The 6448-nt window shown below is 44.0% G+C and overlaps 1 protein-coding gene across 1 annotated transcript in view; it reads right to left on the bottom strand.

Annotated features, from left to right (window-relative positions):
- The window catches only part of top1a (DNA topoisomerase Ia), a 71175-nt gene that overhangs the window by 56152 nt on the left and 8575 nt on the right, over positions 1-6448 (bottom strand). The window lies entirely within an intron of this gene.

The raw sequence follows: 6448 nt of genomic DNA, 5'->3' as shown, positions 1-6448 counted from the left end.
ACGTATGTCTGCCGGTTTTGCGAGGTCTAGTGTATTCACCCTACGATTACGTGGAGCCGCTGTGATCGTCCGAACAAGTGCTCTCCGTCGGGTTGCCGTTGTCCGGTTTTGTTTGTATAGAAGGACGGACGTCTAAAACGAGATTCACGCGTCCTGTACAGACGGAGGGTTAACCCGGAAAAGTGCTGTCATTTACCCGTTTATTAGTAACTAATTAGGTGAGGTCTAGATTTGGTTTAGAGTTAAAAGAACCAAGGTAGGGCTTTTTCTTGGTTGTAGCTTCGTAGCGGAAAGATAGACGTCGAGAGGTGTGGTTTGTCCGGTCCCGGGACGTCTCGCGGGGACTTATGCGACGGAATAGCTTTCGTTGCTGTCGGTTGAGTAGGTCCACGTGTCGTCGAAGGTCGGTGTCGTTCATCGGGACCACAAGGCAATTACATTCCCAGCGTTAGAACGTCCTTTCTTTATAAAAACTTGACAGGTTTTAGTACTGGTGTGTTTAGCAGGTTTTCATACTGCCAGTTACTTAGTTCTTCCGTCAATGGTTGGTGAATTTTTACTTGTCCTGTTGTGAGGGAGCGGTAGAGGTGTATTACCAAACTAGAACAAAAAGGTTTTCCTGGGATTGTTTGCGCAGCAGTGGCCGCGGAGACCGGTCGCTTCAAGTACATACGGAGACTTCCAGTGGGGCGGCTAAAATATAAATCGAGTTGTGCTTCGATACGAAGGTCTGTTATTTTCTCCTTATACCGTCTGGACCGAGGAGACACTCTTGTGTGACTTCGTAGTCTCGCGTCAGGCGTAGTCCAGGTTAGAGATTCGGGATCGATCGTCGCAAGGTTATATTTATTTTTTTGCACAGCCGCTAGGTGAAAGTTAATTTCACTCCGTCGTTCGCGTCCAATAATTGTAGGTTGGTGCTACTCTTGGACCCGTGCGACAAGTGGGACGGCGAGTGCGCCTCGGTGCGCGGTAGCAGACTCTTCGTCTGTCTGCTACAGGAGGGTGCGATGAGACCGAAGAGTCTAAGAAGGCAGCCGTAGGGCGAGGTTGACACTAAGAGGAAGAGTTAAGGGGTAGAATATGAGAGTGAGACAGTACAAGGTCGACTTGTTGTTGCAAAGGGAAGACGACGAAGTTGTTTCTTTCCGTGATCGGACTTTTCTCCAAATTTGTTTCTTGGGGGAGAAGGAAAACATCGTTTTTGAGGCAGAGGAAATTACAAGCTCGTGATATGCTATAAAATACAACAGCAAGTGGGGAACGATAGTGCGCTGTTAGTCTGTGTCGCCGCTATTTTTACGCGTCGTTATGTCTCGTCGACGAGAGAACTCTTTCACCGTTGAGACGGCTTGATGTCATTGGTAGGTAGTAATGTCAGAGTTCCAATCAAAATCTTGCGAGACACAGGGGCTTTTGACTCCTATATTGTTGACTCTGTTTTGCCTCTATCTTATGAAAGTGACACTGGTAACTCCGTTCTGAGTTGGGGAATGGGATTAAAAGTTCTTTCTATTCCTGTTCATAGGATGTATATTGACTGTGGTCTTGTTAAGGGTGAGGTGGCTGTTGGTGTACGTCCGTCTTTGCCAATCGAGGGGATACAGTTCATCCTGGGCAACGGTTTGGCAGGTAGCAGAGTCTGGACTGATGTCCCCCCTGTGCTTTTAGTGACTGGCGGTCCGATTGAGTCAAAGTCTGTGGAGAGCTCTACAGTGTTGGCAGACGCCACGTCCTCTTGCGTGATCATTCGTGCTATGGACAAAAACATGTTTAGAAACCAGAAGACCAAGCATTGTCCCACTAGTCAAAGTGGTCGTGGCGGCGGTAGTGTTGATGGTGGTCGTGGCGGCGGCAGCAGGGGTCGAGGAAGGGGCAAGGAAATGTCCTGCTATCGGTGTGGAGACCAAGGACACATGGCTCATGACTGTGGTCATGCCAACGACCGGAAGTGCTATTCCTGCGGTGGGCTTGGTCACATCCAGAGACGTTGCAGTAGGGTGAAATGTTACAGGTGTGGTGACATTGGCCACGTTGCGGTGCATTGCAGTGAAGCCAGTGAAACTACCTGCTGCAACTGAGGAAACACGGGCCGTGACGGTAATGTATTGTCTGTCATACTGTTTGATAAATCGTTCTCGCTCTGCCCATCCTTTTTAAAATGTGCTTCTCAGGTAGCTTACCTGTGTTGTTAAAGATGTGGCTGGGTGTTGGAGGAGCGTTTGGCAGTGTGAGGGTTGTATGTTGCAATTGTTTGTTTCTTTGGAAGTGGGGTGCCTTATGTCTTGTATTTTTGTTGTTCATTACTGGTGTTTTTTTGTTTTGTTGGGGTTGGTATGCCGGTGGTCCTGGGGACACCGACTTCAAGGGGGTGGGTGTGACGACCCCTGCCTTGTTATCTCTGGTGTGTGTGTATGTTCCTTTAAGGTTTTCCCTTCGGTCTATCAGCTGGGATTGAGGACACCTGGCGGCCGGTACCAGAGGGTTAAAGGGCCTGAGTGAGACCCGCAATCTCCTCCAGCAGAGGACCTGACCTCGGAGCAGCTACATCGCTTCGTCTTTTAAATATATTTTTCATATATGTTCTCGTCCTTCCCACGCTTTTTGTTATGGCCAAGAGCCAAGCCATGACATGCACAAACTTATCTGGTGCCCTCATTGGTAATGTGCACGTTTGTGTGTGTTGGAGGAGGGGCTCTGTAAGGAAGTCTGAAGGAAGGGGCAGATTTTTTTCGGCTGCGCACTCGAGCTGGTTTCTTCATTCTTACCTTTAAGATTAACTGAGAAATTGATGAGTAATTAAACCAGGAATGGATGTATACCTCATTTGCACCCTAAACTTTATTGAGGCTATTATAGCCTGGATACATGGCCCTGCTGCCACAAAAAGCAGTTCAACTCATACAAAATAAAACTTTTTTTCTACTGTCAGTAGCTTTTTTGCCTTCAAACCTTTTCTCACTTCTTGTCTCTAAAGGACACAGATTCCTTGGTGCGGGATGTGCACACTGGCCACAAGCGAATATGTGTCAACTTAGATCTCAATAACTTGAGAGGACTGAGTTATTTAAACAACTAGGGAGCGGATGATGCATTAGGTACACATGTTAACAGAAACTGACAGCACAGAAAGTGGAGGAGGGGGGGGGGATCCGGCAGCCTGTTCCTGACATCTATAAAGCATTAGACCACCTACACAATCTCTACCCTATGCATCACACTGACAGTTCGCTGTTGACTGACAGTCATTTCGTGTTTGAATTATGAAGCGTCTTGGATGTTATGCCTCTATGTGGGATGTGTGTTCAAGTCTGCCTAACAATTTATTCCTGGAAAGTGTTGGTAATCTTTGTAACAAGTAAACAATATTTTAATTGTATTCTATGCTCTATCTGCTATACAATTGTCAAATGTTAAACTGGGTTACCCCAATGGTAAGGAACTACACAACACAGCTTTGCATTCTATAAGACAAAGCCTGTTTCAACAGATGCGAAAGAACAGCTGTGCTTCAAAATTCATCACAGCTCGACATGAAACTATTACATGTTTCTCTGCCAAACATCAAAAGAGGATTGTTCACTCCAGGAAGTAAACAAATACACAACGATCGATTGGTGAGTTCCAGATTTGATATCTACTGCTGGACACTACTGCAGTTTCTTTTAAGTTGTTCTGACAGCAGAATGTCACTGCTGCTTAATTATAACCGACGCACCTTCTGCTGCTTCTCTGCTGCCAAGTTCTTGGCAAATCAAAGCATCTGTATTTCCATCACAACACATCTGATCAACTGAATGCTAAAGAATCAACGGGTGCTGGTGACAGCTGTGTGGAAGAGAACCACATGCTTTCAGATTCCTGCTTCATGCTCAGATCTGACATCAGAAGGCCTGTGCCACACTCTCTCACTCACCTGCTTGAGGACTTGTGCAGCCATTTGGTGACTGCAGTCGAAGATGATGCGAAACTCCCGGCTCCTCTTCATTTCCTTAAGAAGGGGTCTCGTGTCATGTGAGTCGAGAGGAAGCTGACGGATCTTTAGTCTAATGTTGTACCTGGACGGGGCCATTATCAGCTCCTGTAGTCTTATAAGCCCTAAAGAAAAGAAACAGTAGAAATAAATACATGGCAGCACAGCAAAGGCAGTTTTAAGTAGGTAAGAGTACTTTGCCAATGGAGTAACAGTAACATTGCAATAGTGTGTTCACCTGTGCTGTCATCATATACGACGGTGGCTGTTTTCCATTTGAGAGACTGCACCAGGTCCAGGATAGCATAGCTTAGTGAAGAATAATCCGGGTATAAATTGGCATAAAAGCTGTCCCTGTTGTCCAGGGGGTGATGCTTCCATCGCACCTGGACGTGCGGCACTTCCAACGCATTGCAGATTGACTGCACGGCGTTTGACGATGAACTATGTGAGGGTCCAAAGATTGCCACTACACCTAGAGAAAGCTGGTCACAAGCTACAGAAGAGTAAGAGAAGAGAGCTTGAGAAAGGAAGTGTGGTACATCTTCAGTCAATGGTCCATTTACTAAAGATTTATAGATACTTAAGGTATGTTCCACTAAATACCAAAGTTTGATTAATGCCATTAAACAATTATAATTATCAAACTAATACGAACATGTTGTTGCTTTTGACTGAACAGATTCCTTTCCTCACTGTAATCACAATCCGTGAATAGACCGAGAACAAGCCACTCACCTTTTCTCGATGCCTCAAAACTGTCGTAGATATTAATCCTCTGTATGTCATATGTTAATGTTGTGTTTGGCAACAAAGTCCTGTTTCTGTTAATGCTATTGACTGCAAATTTAAAGGCAAGCTCCTCCGCACTAACAAGTGAAACGGGTCCATCGGTCTGTTCGAAAATCCCACCTGAAAGACAAAAGAGAAAGACTCGTAAGGCCCCTGACTGTCGGCGTCAGACATTATCACAAGCAGAAGGAGACACGCGGTCACATTTCCAGGTGGCACTAAATGGAGAAAATATTTACAGACATTTGCACTTAGGACTCGCAGTGAGAGGGCAGCGCACATAACACAAGGTATTACATTTACTCAGCAAACAAGGAGCAACCCTCTGTCTTTTCAGAGAAGCCTTTAAAAACCAATATCAGCTTTGAAGTCTCGAGCCCTAGTGGGTTTCAGGAGTGTGTGTGTGTTTCAGTCTCTTCCATCAGGGCAGCATAATATCTCAGGCTCTTGTCTTTCCATTAAGGTGTCCTTTTATTTTGCTAGAAAACATATTGGTGGAGCAGATAACTGGACCAGGGCACTCTTCTTTTACATAAAATTCAAAGGAAAGTATTTTTCCATTTGTTAGATGGACTGTGCTACTGCATAGAACTTACTTATGAGCACATCAAAGTGGACTTTCACTTTGGTGGTGTGTATCAAACCAACGGTGCTACACTACATTCTGCAGTGTAATGGAACAAAATGTTTTCTTCAATAGTTTGCTAGATTAAAATGTGTCATTATGATTTTGGGCCTGCAAGGCAATACACAGTATATTTGAATTTAGTTAAAGGTGACCTATCATGCAAAATGCACTTTTGTACGTCTTTTATACTTTGTCCCCGGTGTTCCAGGGAACTCACCAAGTGTCAGAAAACACAACCCTCTCTATTTTCCTCCATACCCAAATCTCTTAAAAAGGGGCTGCAATGGATCTGATACAGACTGATCCAGATTTGAACACTTCTATGACGTCACAGAAGTGGAGCTACGGCTATTGGGCCAACTCCACCAATCAGGAGGAGACAGCCACGGACATTGCCGTTCGAAAGCGCTGGAGACGCTGTAGTACATATGCCAGGCCTGTAGATGGTGCTGTCCTCACAGAATCAGCCCATGCAAAGACAGTGTTAAATTGAGCGAAATGAGGAATGGCTAAAATGCATGATCTGTTTGATATTTTGAAAAATAAAAAGTATAAATATGCCTGATATAGGTATGGTCCTACACTATATTATTCAAATATAGCATGATAGGTCCACTTTAACTTAAAGGCGACTTCACGGATATTATAGTTTATTTTATTTATTTTATTAGGAAATAACCATTCAATTTATGAAAATGGGCGTATCATTTTCTCAGTAGCTCTTAAAGGACATTTCTAAATTATGTCATGGCGTTGAAGACTTACAGTTTATATTTAAATCACCGAAATCCTGTGTACCATGGCACTGGAAATAAGTGCATTCATTTAACGCACAGTGGTTAACGAAATGATACAATTGCTTGCATATTTGGGAACGTAAGATGCAATGTTTACAGGGATGAAATTGCTAAACCATAACTGTTTATATTCTTGTTTTGTATTCTATTTATGAATTTGTGTTTGTATGAATTTGTGTATGTACATATGTATATATATATATAAATATATAGAGACCATTCTCCTAACTTGCCTGTATATATTGTATGAACGATTAT

This window comes from Notothenia coriiceps, unplaced genomic scaffold (assembly GCF_000735185.1).
Source record: "Notothenia coriiceps isolate Sejong01 unplaced genomic scaffold, NC01 NC01_scaffold00037246, whole genome shotgun sequence".
NCBI lineage: Eukaryota > Metazoa > Chordata > Actinopteri > Perciformes > Nototheniidae > Notothenia > Notothenia coriiceps.
Note: the sequence above shows the minus strand (reverse complement) of the source record. Positions and strands in the feature narration are given on the sequence as shown.